Genomic DNA, 20,727 nt, shown 5'->3' with positions numbered 1-20,727 from the left:
CCACTAACAAAGCAAGGGTTAACAGCCAAACAAGACTGTATCTTTATTGCCCTGACTCTGCCGTTTACAGAAACATCCCATATGTGGTCGTACACTACTGTACGGCCACACAGTAGGGTGTAGAGGGAAAGGTGCGCCATATGGTTTTTGGAAGGCAGATTTTGCTAGATTTTTTGACACCATGTCCCATTTGAAGCCCCCCTGATGCACCCCTAGAGTAGAAACTCCATAAAAGTGACCCCATCTAAGATACTACACCCCTCAAGGTATTCAAAACTGATTTTATGAACTTTTTTAACCCTTTAGGTGTTGCACAAGAGTTATTGGCAAATGGGGATGAAATTTGAGAATTTCATTTTTTTGCCAAATTTTCCATTTTAACCCATTTTTTCCACTAACAAAGCAAGGGTTAACAGCCAAACAAGACTGTATCTTTATTGCCATGACTCTGCCGTTTACAGAAACACCCCATATGTGGTCGTAAACTACTGTACGGGCACACGGCGGGGCGTAGAGTGAAAGGAGCGCCGTGTAGTTTTTGGATGGCTGATTTTTATGGACCGGTTTATTTACACTGTGTCCTGTTTCAACCCCCCTGATGCACCCCTGTAGTAGAAACTCCCTAAAAGTGACCCCATTTTGGAAACTACGGGATAAGGTGGCGGTTTTGTTGGGACTATTTTTAGGGTACATATGATTTTTGGTTGCTCTTATTACATTTTTGTGAGGTAAGGTTACCAAAAATGTAAATTCTGAAATTTCATCTCCATTTGCCATAAATTGTTGAGGAACACGTAAAGGGTTAATAAAGTTAGTAAAATCAGTTTTGAATACCTTGAGGGGTATAGTTTCTTAGATGGGGTCACTTTTAGGGAGTTTCTACTCTAGGGGTGCATCAGGGGGAAAGGGACATTGTGTCAATAAAAAAGGCCATCAAAATCGGCCTTCCAGAAACCATGTCGGTGCTTTCCTTTTGCGCCCTGCCTTTTAGTGATACAGCAGTTTACGACCACAAATGTGGCAATTTCTGTAAACTGCAGTATCAGGGTAATAAATATAAAGTTTTGTTTGGTTGTTAACCCTTGCTTTGTTACCGGAAAAAACTGATTGAAATAGAAAAGTGCCAAAAATAGCTGTTTTGGCACCGTTTTTATTTTATTTTTTTGACCGTGTTAATCTGGGGGGTTAGGTCATGGGATATTTTTATAGAGGAGATTCTTACAGACGCGGAGATACCCAATTTGTATACTTTTTTAAAAATTATTTTAGTTTTCACCATTTTTTTTGGTGTCTCAAGTCTGAGAACCATAGTTTTTTTATCCGATTGCCAGTGGCTACATTGGGATATAAATTTAGTACTCCATGGAAGTGTGGTACTCCCTGAAGCAACCAATAATGCAGAGGCCCGGATGATCGGGGCACGTGTCATATTGAATAGTGGTGTCCTTCTGTATCCCCCTCCTGTGACACACTATGCACCTTTTTTGGGTCCGTCCCTTCTTTCCAGTATGGGGGACCACACCTGGAAAGTGTTGGCCAGGGACGATCTGGGCGCCTCCAGTTCCCGAGGTACTCCGGCCTGCTCTTTCCCGGTCCGAAAAGATCAGGGCCTTGAGTACTGCCTCATAGAACTGAAGGAATGTCCCTGTGTTGCCAGCGCTCCGGGACAGCACAAAAGAGTGGTACATGGCAATCTGCACCAAGTAGACCGCAACTTTTTTGTACCATGCCCGGGTTTTGCGCATGGCATTATATGGCTTGAGGACTTGATCAGAGAGATCAACTCCCCCATATACCGATTGTAGTCAATGATACAATCGGGCTTGAGGACCGTTGCCACGGTACCTCGCACAGGGACAGGGGTGATGCCGTTACCATGAATTGTGGACAGTACAAGGACATCCCTCTTGTCCTTATATCTGACCAGCAACAGGTCTCCAGTGGTAAGGGCATGGGTCTCACCCCTGGGGATAGGTACCTGGAGAGGGTGGGCAGGGAGGCCGCGTTGATTTTTCCGCACGGTCCCACAAGCGGACGTGGATCTGGCAGCGAGGGACTGGAACAAGGGGATACTAGTATAAAAGTTATCCACGTATAGGTGGTAACCCTTATCTAGCAGTGGGTGCATAAGGTTCCACACAAGTTTCCCGCTAACACCCAGAGTAAAGGGACATTCTGGAGGTTGAATACGGGAATCTCGCCCCTCGTACACACGAAACTTGTAAGTGTACCCTGAGGTACTCTCACAAAGTTTGTACAGCTTCACGCCATACCTCGCCCGTTTTGAGGGAACATACTGGCGGAAAATGATTCTCCCCTTGAACGCAAAGAGAGACTCATCAACCGCGACCTCCCTTCCAGGTACATAGGCCTGTACAAATTTGGCCCCAAAGTGATCGATGACCGGCCTGATTTTGTACAGGCGGTCATAGGCAGGATCACCTCGGGGAAGGGGGACATGCTGCATTGTCTGAATATGGCTGGCCTTAAACCGGGAGCGTGTAATGGCCGTACTGTAAAGTGGGGTCTGGTAGAGGACGTCCCCACTCCAGTAATGCCTGACACTAGGTTTCTTGACTAGGCCCATATGCAGCACGAGGCCCCAAAATTGTACTCATTTCGGCTGCACTGACCGGCGTCCAGCCACCGGGCCTAGCCAAAAAGGAGCCCGGGTGTTGAGCAACGATCTGTTGGGCGTACAGGTTCGTCTGCTCCACCATTAGATTTACCAGTTGGTCACTGAAAAAATGACTAAAAAAGTCATATTCAGTGAAGCCCACTGTGGGAATCTGGATTCCTGGTTGGCCTATAAAATCAGGAATCACGGGCTCAAATCGCTCTGGGGTACACCAGACAAGTTCACCGGCAAGGGGCTCCAGTGGATTTAACTGGTGGGCCGGAAAACTAGTACGAGCCCCAGAGCTACTCGTACTAGGGTGTGCCACAGGGTCCCTAAAATGGCGGTCCCCTTGCTCTGCCTGGCGCGTCTCCGCCGCCTTGGGGGCTCATCATCGCTAGATGATGAGGAGGACGTGGATGACAACAGGAAAGTGGGGTCATCCTCGTCCTCACTGGGACTCTCGGACTCAGACTCAGAAAAATGTAAAAAAAATATTCAAAACCGCTGATCAACCGTCCGAAGTTGATCAGCGGTGGGGTGTGCGATGCGCTAACAGTGGCCGGACGCTTTTTTTCACACTAGCTTTCCCTTTATTATCCCTGCCTAGCCCAACCTTTCCCTAGACTTTCCCTAATTACCTGCTGATCAGATGGGGGGTGCTGGGGCACAGATCGGGTCCTGGGGGGCAAGGATGGGTGCTGGGGCACAGATGGGGCGATGCTGGCTCAGATCCGACGACGTGCACTGTAGCGCTCCTCCACTCTGGGACACAAAAGGAGGAGGAGTGGAGCGCTGGCAACATTTGAATCTCCCGTCGCCCGCCCACCTACCAATCAGAGGCGATCCTGAGAGGTGATGTCACATCACCTCTCAGGATCGCAGGATGGTGATTGGTGGGGTGAAATCACACCACCGATCACCATCCTGTTGCGGGTTATCGGGTCCTCAGAGACCCGAATAACCCGGAAACGCAGCAGACCGCAGGTCTAAATTGACCTGCGGTTTGCTGCGATCGCCGACATGGGGGGGTCACAGGACCCCCCGGCGCATCTAGCCAAGGTGCCTGCTCATTGATTTGATCACTCACCGGGTTCCGTTGCTCAATGCTCAATGATTTGAGCAGGCAGCGGTGATCGGAACTATACATAACGTACCGGTACGTCATGTGTCCTGAAGAGGTTAAGACTGGCGTCTTAAGCGTCAGCCTTAATAAATGACTCCCAAAATGTTTAAGCAAAACATGTCAATTTGACTGTAGTGTCGGATCTGAAGGCAGCATGTTATAGAGTAGGTAGAGAGAGCCATAAGGGAGGGGCAGAGCATGGAGGATAGGGGTGCTGGTTGTGGCACAGAAAGAGGTAGTAGTACTTACAGTTCAAGATGGTAGTACTCCCTCTGGCACTCCCTGGGGCCATGCAGTGATGGGAAGGGTTCACCTTTCTTCACTTAGGGGCACATCTTGGTTCTGGGAGTTCTCCTGTCTAGCATTGTTTGGGGTGCCCTTAGTGGTGATAAACTGGGGGTACAAGGCAAAGTCCCCTGAAGTGCAGATTTAACAGTAGAATTGTTCTTTACTGGCAGAACATATTTTGCATGGGCCAGCAGGTCTTCCACAATTTCAATTGAAATTACAATTGTAATTTCAAACATCTTACAGTTCTTTCTGCTGCAAAAGTAGTTAACAGACCAAAATCTTTCTCTAAAACAATTTTCTTCACACTGCACTTTTCCATCCCACACTTTAGCATCCAGAAATAGGGGTGCAACACTTCTTCCTTTCACTATGAAACTATCGGGCAGCCCCCTCTTTATCACAGACTAAGTTCTGTTCGTTTCTCAGGGTGCTGTTCTCACAGTAAACTGTTGCACAGTATCCTCAGCAGGATGTTTGCCTTAACAGGTCCACAATCTGCCTGTAAATTGTCCAGGCTCCCGAAGATTTTCATCTCCTGGACAAGTGAGCTGTGGTAAAAGTCCTTAAGACAGATTATTCCCACAGAACTTTTCGACGCACCCCCTCTCAACACTGGTATGCTCCACAAATATACACATGTGGACAAAATTGTTGTCAACCTTCCATTAACGAAAGAAAAAATCCACAATGGCCATTGAAATACAAACCGGATTCCAAAAAAGTTGGGACACTATACAAATCGTGAATAAAAACTGAATGCAATGATGTGGAGGTGCCAACTTCTAATATTTTATTTAGAATAGAACATAAATCACGGAACAAAAGTTTAAACTGAGAAAATGTACCATTTTAAGGGAAAAATATGTTGAATCAGGATTTCATGGTGTCAACAAATGCCCAAAAAGTTGGGACAAGGCCATTTTCACCACTGTGTGGCAGCTCCCCTTCTTCTTACAACACTCAACAGACATCTGGGGACCGAGGAGACCAGTTTCTCAAGTTTAGAAATAGGAATGCTCTCCCATTCTTGTCTAATACAGGCCTCTAACTGTTCATCGTCTTGGGCCTTCTTTGTTGCACCTTCCTCTTTATGATGCGCCAAATGTTCTCTATAGGTGAAAGATCTGGACTGCAGACTGGCCATTTCAGTACCCGGATCCTTCTCCTACGCAGCCATGATGTTGTGATTGATGTAGAATGTGGTCTGGCATTATCTTGTTGAAAAATGCAGGGTCTTCCCTGAAAGAGATGACGTCTGGATGGGAGCATATGTTGTTCTAGAACCTGAATATATTTTTCTGCATTGATTGTGCCTTTCCAGACATGCAAGCTGCCCATGCCACACGCACTCATGCAACCCCATACCATCAGAGATGCAGGCTTCTGAACTGAGCGTTGATAACAACTTGGGTTGTCCTTGTCCTCTTTGGTCCGGATGACATGGCGTCCCAGATTTCCAAAAAGAACTTCGAATCGTGACTCGTCTGATCACAGAACAGTCTTCCATTTTGCCACACTCCATTTTAAATGATCCCTGGCCCAGTGAAAACGCCTGAGCTTGTGGATCTTGCTTAGAAATGGCTTCTTCTTTGCACTGTAGAGTTTCAGCTGGCAACGGCGGATGGCACGGTGGATTGTGTTCACTGACAATGGTTTCTGGAAGTATTCCTGAGCCCATTCTGTGATTTCCTTTACAGTAGCATTCCTGTTTATGGTGCAGTGTCGTTTAAGGGCCCGGAGATCACGGGCATCCAGTATGGTTTTACAGCCTTGACCCTTACGCACAGAGATTGTTCCAGATTCTCTGAATCTCCGGATGATGTTATGCACAGTTGATGATGATAGATGCAAAGTCTTTGCAATTTTTCACTGGGTAACACCTTTCTGATATTGCTCCACTATCTTTCTGTGCAACATTGTGGGAATTGGTGATCCTCTACCCATCTTGGCTTCTGAGAGACACTGCTACTCTGAGAAGCTCTTTTTATACCCAATCATGTTGCCAATTGACCTAATTAGTGTTAATTGGTCTTCCAGCTCTTCGTTATGCTCAAATTTACTTTTTCCAGCCTCTTATTGCTACTTGTCCCAACTTTTTGGGGATTTGTTGACACCGTGAAAATTGGAATCAACGTATTTTTCCTTTAAAATGATACATTTACTCGGATTAAACGTTTGATCTGTCATCTACGTTCTATTACAAATAAAATATTGACATTTGCCATCTCCACATCATTGCATTCAGTTTTTATTCACAATTTGTTTAGTGTCCCAACTTTTTTGGAATCCGGTTTGTAAGTTAAAACTGACAAAAGTGATAATAAATTTAAAAAAATACTGAAAATCAACTGATGGAAATCAATCTAATGAAACTGGTCTAGACAAAATGATGGTACCCTTAACTCAATAACTGAATAATTAACTGAATTATATGTGCAACTGTAGTAACAGGAAAATCAAACTTTTTGGAGATCATTGTATAGCCTTTGCCTTTAACATGTTTGTCTGTAATTTTCTTTCTTATCTCCTGAGACAACGCTCTCTTAAGAGTTCTTTGGTCTATGTTCAGTGTGATACAAACCATGATACCAAACAGTACAGGGACTATTTTTCACCCTTTAAATAGGCAGACTGAATGATTAGAAGTTTGAAGACACTTGTGATGCTAATTACAGGACACACCTTAGTTTAACATTTCCCAATGGTCAAATTATTTTCAGTCTTTTCATTTTTGTCCTGGCCAGTTTCATCAGTTGGATTATTAAAATTATTATGCTGAACCACAATTCAAAAGCAAATCTCTGAGTTTTATTAGCTGATTTTCAGTAAATGTGTATTTATTATAACTTTTGTCAGTTTCAAGTTATTTAAGTGACTATTGTGGGTTTTTCTTTCTTTAACGGAAGGGTACCAATAATTATGTCCATGTGTGTATTTCTTGCTCTTTTCTTTGCTCTACATATTTGCTTCTCTCTAAATGTTATTTTTCAGTGCTATATTATCTGCTTCCACAAATTTCACTGTTTAGAACTCAGTGTAGAGTCAGTCTAATCACTCCCTATGGGGCGGGTGACAACAGTCCCACCTATCTACAGTTATTAAGGTCTTTTAACTTCTTGTTCAAGTTAGATGCATGAAATGCACAAAAATACATTAGGACATTGTTAACCCTTTTTGCTGTATCAGTTGGACACTGTGCAGGAGGAGCTGAGCAGATTGATATATAAATCTATGGGAAAAGATTCTGTAAAACTTGCAACTTACTCATTTATATATCCATGTTCATTCTAGGCTTTGAAATCAAGGAGGTGGTCCTATCAGTGACTGACAGCATTCCCTCTATTACTGTACATATAGAGATAGCTGTCAATCACTGATAGGACCACCTCCTTGACTTTAAAGCCCAGAATGAGGAGAAATTTAAATGAATAAAATTCTGGTTATATTAATCTTTTCCCACAAAACTATATATCAAATAGCCTAGCAAATCCCATTGTATAATATGCTGCCTGTGGATTACTTAGCATTTTCATGGTGACAGGTTCCCTTTAAACTTTCACACTATCACAAAATAGTCCTTCTGGTAGAGGAATTATTATAGAAACATAGAAGCATTGAATGTGTCGGCAGATAAGAACCATTTGGCCCATCTAGTCTGCCCAATATACTGAATACTAGCCCTTGTCCCTATCTTATATGAAGGATGGCCTTATGCCTATCCCAAGCATGCTTAAAAGCCTTCACTGTATTTGCAGCTACCACTTCTGCAGGAAGGCTATTCCATGCATCCACTACTCTCTCGGTAAAGTAATACTTCCTGATATTACTTTTAAACCTTTGCCCCTCTAATTTAAAACTATGTCCTCGTGTAGCAGTTTTTCTTTTTTTAAATATTCTCTCCTCTTTTACCTTGTTGATTCCCTTTATGTATTTAAAAGTTTCTATCATATCCCCTCTGTCTCGTCTTTCTTTCAAGCTATACATGTTAAGGTAATTTAATCTTTCCTGATAAGTTTTATCCTGCAATCCATGTACTAGTTTAGTAGCTATTCTCTGAACTCTCTCCAAAGTATCAATATCCTTCTGGAGATATGGTCTCTAGTACTGAGCACAATACTCCAAATGAGGTCTCACTAGTGCTCTGTAGAGCGGCATGAGCACCTCCCTCTTTCTACTTTGAATGCCTCTCCCTATACACCCAAGCATTCTGCTAGCATTTTCTGCGCTCTATGACATTGTCTGCCTACCTTTAAGTCTTCTGAAATAATGACCCCTAAATCCCTTTCCTCAGATACTGAGGTTAGGACTGTATCACTGATTTTATATTCTGCTCTTGGGTTTTTACGCTCCAGGTGCATTATCTTGCACTTATCAACATTACATTTTAGTTGCCAGATTTTTGACCATTCCTCTAGTTTTCCTAAATCCTTTTCCATTTGGTGGATCCCTCCAGTAACATCAACCCTGTTACAAATCTTTGTGTCATCAGCCAAAAGACACACGTTAGCAGCGAGGCCTTCTGCAATTTCGCTGATAAAGATATTAAACAATATGGGTCCCAGAACAGATCCCTGAGGTACCCCACTGGTAACAAGACCAAGGTCTAAATATACTCCATTGACTACAACCCTCTGTTGTCTGTCCCTCAGCCACTGCCTAATCCATTCAACAATATGGGAGTCCAAGCACAAAGACTGCAATTTATTGATAAGCCTTCTATGTGGGACAGTATCAAAAGCCTTACTAAAGTCTAGATAAGCGATGTCTACTGCCATCTATTATTTTAGTCACCCAATCAAAAAAATCTATAACATTAGTTCGACATGATCTCCCTGAAGTAAACCCATGCTGTTTTTCTTCTTTCAATCCATGGGATTTTAGATGTTCCACAATCCTCTCCTTAAGTATGGTTTCCATTAATTTCCCCACCATTGATGACAGGCTTACTGGCCTATAGTTGCCCGATTCCTCCCTACTTCCTTTCTTGTGAATGGGCACAACATTTGCTAATTTCCAATCTTCTGGGACGACTCCTGTTACCAGTGATTGGTTAAATAAATCTGTTAATGGTTTTGCTAGTTCACCGCTAAGCTCTTTTAATAGCTTTGGGTATATCCCATCAGGCACCTGTGACTTATTTGTATTAATTTTATACAGCTGACTTAGAACCTCTTCCTCTGTAAAGACACATGCATCAAAAGATTCATTAGTCTTCCTTCCTAACTGAGGTCCTTTTCCTTCATTTTCCTTTGTAAAAACTGAACAGAAGTATTCATTGAGGCAGTCAGCTAGTTCTTTATCTTCTTCCATATACCTTCCTTCTTTTGTTTTTAATTTGGTAATTCCTTGTTTTAGTTTCCTTTTTACATTTATGTATCTGAAGAATGTCTTATCGTCTTTTTTCACTGACTGAGCTAATTTTTCTTCTGCCTGTGCTTTAGAAGCTCTTATAACTTGTTTGGCCTCTCTCTGCCTAATCTTATAAATTTGCCTGTCATCCTCGTTTTATTTTCATTTTTTATAATTAATAAATGTTATCTTTTTGTTTTTAATGATTTTGGCCACTTCTGCTGTGTACCACAGTGGTCTTTTCCTTTTTTTGCTTTTACTGACAAGCCTAATGCAATTATCTGTTGCCTTCAATAGTGCCACTTTTAAGTAGTCCTATTTCCCCTGGACTCCATTGAAACTGTTCCAATAGGGACTTGTATACCACTAATCTAATTTTATAAAAGTCAGTTTTTCTAAAATCTAAAACTTTTGTTTTTGTGTGGTGTGACTCAGTCACTGTACTTATAGTAAACCACACTGACTGGTGATCACTAGATCCCAAGCTTTCCCCTACAGTAATATCAGATACCAAATTCCCATTTGTGAATACTAAATCTAAAATGGCCTCCTTCCGGGTTGGCTCCTCCACTACTTGCTGTAGAGATAATCCAATTTAGAATATCTGTAGCCCTGGCAGAACTAGCTATTTTGGTTTTCCAGTTTACATCAGGAAGATTAAAGTCTCCCATAATGATAACTTCCCCTTGCAATGTCATTTTAGCTATTTCCTCAACTAGAAGATCTAATTCTTTGACTTGGCTAGGTGGTCTATATATCACACCTACACGAGTTACCTTATGATTATCAAGCTGCAAGGTAACCCAAACTGACTCTAAATTGGTCTCGCTAACTTGTATTAAATTAGATTTTATGCTATCTTTCACATACAGGGCCACCCCTCCCCCTTTCTTGCCTTCCCTGTCTTTCCTATATAGAGAGAACCCTGGTATTGTTATATCCCAGTCATTATTCCCATTGAACCATGTCTCAGTAACAGCCACTAAATCTATATTCTCAGATGCCATTATAGACTCAAGTTCATTGATCTTATTCCCTAAACTGTGAGCATTTGTAGACAAGACTCTGAGCTTGTCATTTCTTAACCTATGTGCTACTGGCATCTTCTGGCATTGTTCAGGTGGGCAGTCGGACTGCTGGATTATCACTCTTTTGCCCCCCTTTCCTAGTTTAAATGCTCCTTAGCAAATACTTTGAACTGTTCACTGAGGACATTCGTTCCCTTGAGAGAAAGATGCAAACCATCTTTCTTGTACAGTTCTTTTCCATTCCGAGAGCTAACATGAGACACAAAGCCAAACCCTTGGTTCAGACACCATTCACTAAGCCATATATTGAATTCCTTAGTGCGCATCTTCCTGTCATGCTGAAGGTTATGCACAGGCAAAACTGCAGAGAATGAAACCGTTGATGCAACCTCCCTTATATAATTTCCAAGTGTGTGAAAAGCTTCCTTCACCTTTGAAACCTCATTGCAAGCCAGATCATTTGTCCCAAGATGGACAATAACATCCACCTCCCTTTCCTGCTTTGCTTGCCTAACAATATTAAGGATACATCGTCTATCTCTGCTAGCGGTAGCACCAGGGAGACATCTCACAAAACCATTTTCCTCAAACTTCACACCTCTTATGATAGAATCGCCCACCAACAGCCTCTTACTATGAGTCCTCACCTTATCCTTATTGTCTTAGGCTGCAGTCTTGCATACTTTAGGCATGGGAGATGATTGTTCCTCACCCTCTGTGCCTGAGCCATCCTCCATGTTGCTCTTGCTCTCTGAAAGTGCGGCAAATGAATTATGGAGAGCCACAGACTGTGGGACATGTCTTCTATCAACAACTCTCAGTCTACCAGAACCTGCAGTAACCCATCTTCCATTTCTAGGGGGCCTCTGTGGCAGTGGCATTGCAACATTCCCAGCCTGAGTTTGTTTAACAGTTAATTTACAAATCTCAGATTTCAAAAATGAATTTTTTCCTGCTGCATTGTGGAGAGCTGTCTACAGATCAGATAGCATTCAAACATCCAAAGAGTGGAAAATGAAATAAAAGCACAACAATTCCTGCACAGAACCAGGTCTGCCATTTTAAAGAGGGGAAAGATTTTAAACAAACAAATCTTACTTTTTTAGTTTGTATCCACCTCCAGATTACCTCCTGAGTATCTCCTGAATATCTCAGATGCACTTATAAATGCAGCACTTGAGAATGCAGCAAGCTATAAAGAATGCAGAAAGCTATGTATTATATTATAACATGAAGTATCACTCAGCTTTTTAGTCCAGTAGGCCCATGCAAGTGTGTGGGCTTTGCTGTAGTCTACAGTTTTTTACAGAAGTAATCATAGATTACAACAATAAAAAAAAACATTTTTTGTGTAATCTTTGCTTTTCAGAGGGAATACTGTTTCTCATTGAGGAGACACATGTTGGTGCATGGAGATTTATTTTTCAAGAAATGCTACTGTACATAGGAAGAATGTACGTAAACACGGTCATACTAAGTAATTCACAGATATAATTCTGTCTACCGTTGGGTTTCTCTGGTTTGGCTGTTTGGCTAACTTGCATACTTTTTACCATGGAGCACTGCCTGGAAAATCTCCATATGCAACTGTGTCTCTTTAATATGAAAGATTAACCTTTCAGAGCTTCATCTAAGGATTTAGGCAACTAGTGCTCTGGTGTGATGAGGGCCAAGAACCTTGAAACAGAGATGTCTACAGATAGGTGTCTATGATTTCACAGGCATGAGCTAGTTTGCATAATATTTGCTTTATAAACATAATTGACTTTCTAGTACATAATTTAATGGGTTTAGGAGACACATTCATTGATGAGGACCAGATGTTACCAAGTTATGGCTGGTGAGATAACATTACATAAAGTTTGAAAAGTCTTACATCAATTAATATAATCCTACCCTATGCATCGGATAGTGGTGAAAGCTAACTACAGATGGAGCAGGGTTAGCACTCCAGTTCGTAACTCAAATTTGTTAACTCATCGCGTTATCTTGAGACAAAAGCCATTGAAAAGCAATTGAAGGTGTTTGCTTAGATTAGATAACACAACTCAGAAATCTCAGAAAACAGGAGTGTTAATTCTACTCCATCCGTATGTAGTGTACAAAGGAATTTGACAAATCCACTTGAACGGCGGAGATGGAAATGACCTTTTAAAGGGGTTGTCCCACAAAAAATATTCTACAGTTTTCAAACCAGCACCTGGAGCTGAATACTTTTGCAATTGCATGTCATTAAGAAGTTTGTATAGCCGCTGAGTTATTCAATAAAAAATATCTGTATAACACCACTTAATTTCTCATTTCTTTCACCTGCTCACTGAGAAGGCCGCACATGCTCAGTTTCATCTATCAACTGCCTCCTGAGCTGTGATAGGCAGAGCATGGACACGCCCCTTGAGCTGCAGCAAAAAAAGACACTCCCCTTGAGCTGCCAGCTTGATATAAATCTAGCAGAGCAATGAATGGGAAGATCTCTGGACCCATGTGAGGTACAGGGCTGGTTCTAGCTTTGTTAGAAAGAGGTTGTCATGTACTGTATGAGGTTGTCATGTACTGTATGATGTACTGTCTGATTTTTCATGGGATAACCACTTTAATGTGAGCACAAAGAAAAACACAAGAATGTGGTCTTAATTTCCTTATGGGATAATTATGTAAACAAAAGTATGCAACCTAACAAACATAAGTGATAGCACAGTAATGTAATAGCATTGACCAACAAAGTTTTATGCAGGAGTGTGCCTATAGTATAGGAGGTGTGGAGGTAGCAGTCAAACCTACTGTATAAACAAAGTGGCAGGTCCAGCACTCGGGTCTTGGATAAAACCATTGATTTTTTTATTTCAAATATCTTTAAAAAAAAAAGTTCAAAATGGCACACAGCAGGACATCTCCCCACACTAGTCAACATGTTTCGGACTGTACTCCTTATTCCTGATATAAGGACTGATTACAGTCGGAAACTCATTGACTGGTGTGGGGAGATGTCCTGCTGTGTGCCATTTTTGACTTTTTAAAAAATATATTAAATAAAAAATCTATAGTTTTATCCAAGACCCGTGTGCTGAACCCGCTACTTTGTTTCTACAGTGGATTTGCTTCTCCCAAGGATCCGCGCACCGAGGAAAGGCAGGAAGCTGATTGCATTTATTTTTTTGTGTAGCAGTCTAACCTAAGTCCAAATGCAAAAAATTTTAAAAAAAAGTTAATAAATAAAATGAAAAAAAAAATAAAGCAAGTTAGTATATGCAAGACATTTTCTCACTTATTTTGCAGTATTAAAATACTCAGCATTAGACTAGTAGGTCACACATGAAAGAAAGAAAGGAAGAAAGAGCCACCATATTCTGAATGCAGGTTATGGAGATGACTCATTTAAACTACCCTGCATTCTCAGTGTCTTGTTTCCTTTTACATTAATGAAGATTAATAGAAGCTGACAACCTGCTTATTTCTAATGGCTATATGCTGCTGGGGCAGTGATTGCTAATTGTTCCTCTAATTTCCTGACAACTGAAGGAGACTGGAGCTATAAGCATCAGAGTTACTTTTTAGCACCATGGGAACATTCAGAAGAGATGAAGGAACATGAACGTGATGTCAGAGACCGTACTGCTGTGCTAAGCTCAAAAGAAACGTTTACTGCTCTTGACACAGGAGAGGTTTTGCGTGTCAAATGCTGCATTGTTTCAAATCCAGGAGGATTATATGTCATTTCTAAATTACTTTACCACTTATAATTAATTTGATACAGCCTGTGCATGTATTAATGGGTCATTTGATGGTAATGTAGGACCAAGGAAGAAAATGAGCTTAGATCAATTATATTACTCACCATACCTCAATTATTCAATGAGATTTTAGGTCAACAAATCACATTGGTACCTAAAATGTCTATAGCTGGTGTAAGTAATTACTGTAGAATCAATACAGGTAGGTGCAAGTGACACAAAATAGACAGTGATAGTGACACAACATACAGTATAAAGTCCTAAAGAATAGAACTTTTTGCAGATTTAGCGGCAAAATTAAAATAAGTCCTGCTCAACTGAACTTTAAATATTAAGAACAATGGTTCTAAGTATACCAGGGCCACTATAAATGGCACTGGAGGCACAGAAAATAAGGTTGGACTCAGAGGTTTCCCTAAGGGCTCATGCACACAACCTTATTTTTTGTCCATTCCATAAAAAAATATATATAATTTTGAAGCATGTAAACGGAACCATTAATTTCAATGAGGCCAGCAAAAAATGGAAATGACTCATTGTGCATTCGATATCCATATGTCTGCAAATCTGTTTTGCAAAAAAATAGAACATGTCCTATTCTTGTCCGTTTTGCAGAGACAAGGACAGGAATTGTTATAATGCATCCGCAAAAAAAACTGATGTAACACGGACGTCACACAGATGTCACCCATTTATTTTTTGTGGATCTATGTTTTGCGGACCAGATAATACATATGTTTGTGTGCATGAGCCCTAAGATTCAGTTCCTAGAGAAATTGCTGACTGGTAGTTGTTGCAGTAGGAACAAAATCAGGAAGAGAAGTACAATCAGCTAGAGGGCAGATATGTCCAAGGGACAAGCTGAAGAGCAGTCAGATAAAAGCCAGGGGTTTAATTCAGGAGAGGTACTACAGGTTTCATGTGTGATGTCTAAAAGTTTTGCGGAGCCATAGTCATACACAATCCAGAGGGTCAGGAACAGAAGTATTCAAAAAGCAGAGAATATGTAGTTACAAGGGTTGTCCAACAAAAAAAAGTAGAGACTGTACAGTGTTAAAAAATAAATTAAAAGGAGTTACAGCCCTCATTCCACTGTTTCCCAAGGGATTGGAAGTCATGATGTGTCATTCCTATTCACTTGACTGCTGCAGCCAACCACTGGTATAAGCAGTATATGGCATGATAATGCTGAGGCCAGTGAATGGCTACAATGGTCACAAGTCACCAGCTATGTGACCAGCTATGTCACCACTGCACCGTGTGAACACAGACTGGAGGTGAGGACCAAAGGGGCAGAGTTGGGTACCCTGAGGGCTTAACTGTTGAGTTTACGTTCTTTTATTATTTAAACACATTTAGCGGCTTTGAGGAAATTTTAATCTAAGGTATAAATCCAATTATTTCAACATTAATTGGCTGGAGGGCAGGACTGTCACTCTGATAGGGTCAATGGCACTCACACCACTGACGTTATCATTAGCCCCAATGCAGTTTTCACAACAGTGGTGGCTTAGAGTAGTGGACAATGACATCATCATTGCATGTAACTTATATAATGCACCATATCAGGTTGTATAGTACACTATTTAAATGCAAACTCTGTAATTATTAATGATAAAAACACCTAAAGTATTATTAGAGATGAGGGAATCGAAGATGACGACGTGGACTTCGATCCAAATTTCAGGAAAGTTTCGCACCGAATCCAAATTTCCTCATGCTTCATGGTAACGAATCACATTTATTCCTAAAATGGCTGCTGCACGTGTTAGGACATGGAACTCTGGGAATGCCATGCATGCAGCCAATCAGCAGCCAGCCCTGTGATGTCACAGCCCTATAAATAGCCTCAGCTATCTTGGATTCAGCCATTTTCCAGTGTACTTAGTGCAGGGAGAGACGTCTGCAGGCGCTAGGGAAAGTGGTAGAAAAGAGTTTAAAACTTTTATTTTGCTGTATATAAGTTCAGGGAAAGGAAAGGGAGGAATCATTCCACAGTATTGAAGCAGAACAGGGTTCAGAAGGGGAGTTTACAGCATGGGTAATAGGAACAATCCTATTACACCTTGCTGCACTGTCTGGGGATCCAAATTGCCATTATACAGCTGTGTAATTCCAGCAAACCGTTCTTTTTATTGGGGTCCAAGTGCTGTTGGATACAGCCATTAACAGGGTTTATTACAAGGAAATATTTCTATGTCTTATTTGCCCTTGTGCGGTGCAGTTATATGTTCTAAAGCATTTTTTGGCTTGTATTAGTGGTAAAAAAAAGGGCTTATTAGCGGTTGTGTGGTGAAGTGAGAAAATTACTGCCATTTTTGGCGTAGATTAGTGGCAAAAGAATATATATTATTTGCCGTTCAGCGGTGCAGTTATATGTTCTAAAGCACTTTTTGGCGTATATTAGTAGCACAAAAAAAGTATTTGCCATTGTGTTGTGAAGTGAGAAAATGACAGTCCTTTTTGGCGTGTAATAGTGGCAAAAAAAATATATATTTGCCATTCAGCTGCGCAGTCATATGTTCTAAAGCCCTTTTTGGCGTGTATTAGTGGCAAAAAAATATGTATTATTTGCCATTCAGCGGTGGAGTTATATGTTCTAAAGCACTTTTTGGCATGTATTAGTGGCAAAAAAATATATATTTTTTGCTGTTCAGCGGTGCAGTTATATTTTCTAAAGCCCTTTTTGGTGGGTATTAGTGGAAAAAAAAATATATATATTATTTGCCGTTTCATGGTCTTGCGACAATGTCCGCCTCTGCCTCCTCATCCTTGGCCGTGTCCTCAGTCTCCACTGCAGGGACAATTAACAGCATATGTCCAGGGCACAGCGGTGTCACGCTGTTCTGCACCTCGTTTGCCTGGGCGAACGAAGTCACACAGGAGAGGAACTGCTCCGTGTCCTTCATCAAGAAATCAAATCCTGTCTTTCTCTGCGACAACTCAAAATCAGAACCATAGTGACCTACAATGGAAAGAACATGGTGTCGGCACTGCGTCGCAGGGGGCTGAGCCATGCTCGCTGCATGGCACATGTGTTCAATTTGGTTGTCGTGAAGTCGTCCACCTATTTGCAAGACATCCTAAAAATAGCCAGGAAACTTTGCATGCACTTCAGCCATTCATGCACCACACAGCACAGCCACCTTGAGCTGCAGAGGCAGAATGGCATCCCCCAACATAGGCTGATATGCGATGTTTTCACCCGTTGGAATCCCACCCTCCATATGTTGGACCGACTATACGAACAGAGAAAGGTCATAAACTATTTCTTAATGATCCAAGCGGACAGGAATACTCCCCTGTGTAACTTCGATGTTAGCCAGTGGCAGCTCATGCGTGACACCTGCAATTTCCTCAGGCCCTTTGAGGAGGCCACGTTATTTGTCAGTCACCAGGACTATGGGATGAACAACGTCATTCCACTGCTTCATGTCCTGGAACAGATGCTGGTAAATCTGGCTGGCCAGAGGACTGTAGACGTGGCGACTAGATCTTATGGCCACATGAGCCCTGTGGGGGCTGAACTGGAGGAGGAGGAGGAGGAGGAAGAAGACATTGGAGCACAAGCAATGTGTAGCGAAATGGGAGGTTTTTCTACACAGATGACAGGAGAGGAGGAGCAGGAGAAGCAAAAGAAGCTACAGGGCGATGAAGAAGACAAGGCAAAGGACCCAGACACACAGTGGCAGTAAGCAGTGGAGATGGAGGCAGGGAGTCCCTATGAGTCACTTGCACAAATGGCCCCATGCATGCTCACTTGCTTGCGCAGTGACAGCCGAATTGTCACCATTGATAACTTTTGGTTCTCAACCTTGTTGGACCCTCGCTACTGGTCCAAAATGGGGGCCTTTTTTACACCCACTGAGAGGGAGGACAAACAGAACTACTATAGAGACATCCTATGTAGTAAGTTGGCCGCTGCCTATTAGCACCATCGTCCATCCTCTTTCAGGTCTGACCGGGGGGCCCTCTTTGCTCACATTCCTCTGCCATGGCTGCTGTGGCAGGGTGGAGGGTAGGAGCATTTCCAGCTCCATCAGCAGCAACTTGAGTCTCGAGTTGCTAATGACCAGCTTTCTTCACCCACCTAGTGAAAAAACTACTCACCAGCAGCAGCTTGACCTTGAGCAAGACCTGAACCAGCAGGGGGTGGCTTACTCGGACAGCACCCTGCCAACCCACATTGAAGATCTGCTGGACTACTAGGAAGCCAAACTAGATTTGCCAGTAGTGTGGCATCAGAGCGGGTGTTTATTGCGGCGGGGGCCATAGTTACTCCAAGAAGTACTCGCCTGTGCACCCAAAATGTGGAGAGACTGATCTTTGTCAAGATGAATCAAGCAAATATGCCAGGATTTCCTCCACACTATGTCATCTTGCCACTCTGTGGTCTCCTGATGCTGCTGTGACCTCCACACTATGTCATCTTGCCACTCTGTGGTCTCCTGACTCTGCTGCCTCCACACTATGCCACCTTGCCACTCAGTGGTCTCCTTATGCTGCTGCTACCTCAACACTATGTCACCTTGCCACTCTGTGGCCTCCTGATGCTGCTGCTGCTGCCACCTCCACACTGTCATTGTGCCACCCTGTGGCCTCCTCCTGATGCTGTTGCCACCTCCTCCACACTCTGTCATTGTGCCACACTGTGGCCTCCTCTTGATGCTGCCGCCACCTCCACACTTTGTCATTGTTCCACTCTGTGGTCTCTTCATGCTGCTTCTGCTGCTACCACCTCCACACTGTCATTGTGCCACCCTGTGGCCTCCTCCTGATGCTGCTGCTGCTGCCACCTCCACAATTTGTCATTGTGGCACTCTGTGGCCCCCTGATGCTGCTGCCACACCCACACTGTCATTGTGCCACCCTGTGGCCTCTTCCTGATGCTGCTGCCACACCCACACTGTCATTGTGCCACACTGTGGCCTCTTCCTGATGCTGCTGCTGCCGCTACATCCATACTCTGTCATTGTACAACTCTGTGGCCTCCTGATGCTGCTGCCATCTCCACATAGTCATTGTGCCACTCTGTGGCCTCCTCCTGATGCTGCTGCCGCTACCTCCATACTCTGTCATTGTACCACTCTGTGGCCTCCTGATGCTGCTGGCAACTCCACACTGTCATTGTGCCACCCTGTGCCTCCTCCTGATGCTGCTGCTGTCGCCACCTCCACACTCTGTCATTGTGCCACTCTGTGGACTCCTCCTGGTGCTGCTGCTGCCACCTCCACACTCTGTAATTGTGCCACTCTGTGGCATCCTGATGATGCTGCTGCCACCTTCACACTCTGTCATTGTGCCACTCTGTGGACTCCTCCTGGTGCTGCTGCTGCCACCTCCACACTCTGTAATTGTGCCACTCTGTGGCATCCTGATGATGCTGCTGCCACCTTCACACTCTGTTATTGTGCCACCCTGTGGCTTCCTCCTGATGCTGCCGCCACCTCCACACTCTGTCATTGTGCCACTCTGTGGCCTCCTCCTGATGCTTCTGCTGCCACCTCCACACTGTCATTGTGCCACCCTTTGGCCTCCTCCTGATGCTGCTTCCGCCACTTCCTCACTCTGTAAATGTGGCACTCTGTGGCATCCTGATGATGCTGCTGCCACCCCCACACTCTGTCATTGTGCCACCCTGTGGCCTCCTCCTGATGATGCTACCTCCATACTTTGTCATTTTGACACTCTCTGGTGCCCTCATGCTGCTGCTGCTGCCACCTCCACATTGTCATTGTGCCACCTTGTGGCCTGCTCCTGATGCTTCTGCTGCCGCCACCTCCACACTCTGTCATTGTGCCACTCTCTGTCCTCCTGATGCTGCTGCCACCTCCACAATGTCATTGTGCCACTCTATGGCCTCCTCCTGATGCTGCTGCTGCAGCCACCTCCACACTTTATCATTGTGCTACTCTATGGCCTCCTCCTTATGCTGCTGCCACCTCCTGACTCTGTCATTGGGCCACTCTGTGGTCTCCACAAGCTGCTTCCACCTCACCACTATGTCAAAGGGGCACTCTGTCGACTTCTCATGCTGTTCCCCCCCCCCATTTCATAACTTGGCCACTATTTTGCCTTTCGAGCTGGCTGACATCATCATTTATTTGACCCTTCTTCTGATCTGTCAGAAGGAAGGAAAAATGAGATGCACAACGGATCCTGTCTATGTAGCAGTTGTAAGGCCTGCATAAAATGGTCCCTATTTTGCATCAGAATTGGGTTGGTACAAAACACAGAGGACATGCAAATATTTCATTCACGTGTCATCTCTTGGATCCACTCCTGTTTTTTTTTTCTCTAGCAATACTGATGGATTACTGACCAAATGCTGACCGAGTGAAGGTGGATGCTCCACATACAGGATCCGTTTTTTGGGGGTTATTGTTCTGACAGATCAGAGGAAGGGCAAAATAATCAGTGACATCAACACAAACTTACTGCTGACACCCTATCCACTTTGTCGGGGGGGGGGGGGGGGGCACTACTTGTATAAGTGTTTAATAGAACAGGTTCTGTAAACATCTATGTGGAATCAGCTGCCGACAGTGTAAAAGGAGTGTGCTTCTTCTTGACACTAACATTGAC

This window comes from Bufo bufo, chromosome 4, assembly GCF_905171765.1.
Source record: "Bufo bufo chromosome 4, aBufBuf1.1, whole genome shotgun sequence".
NCBI classification, from domain to species: domain Eukaryota; kingdom Metazoa; phylum Chordata; class Amphibia; order Anura; family Bufonidae; genus Bufo; species Bufo bufo.
This window is presented reverse-complemented; position numbering follows the sequence as displayed.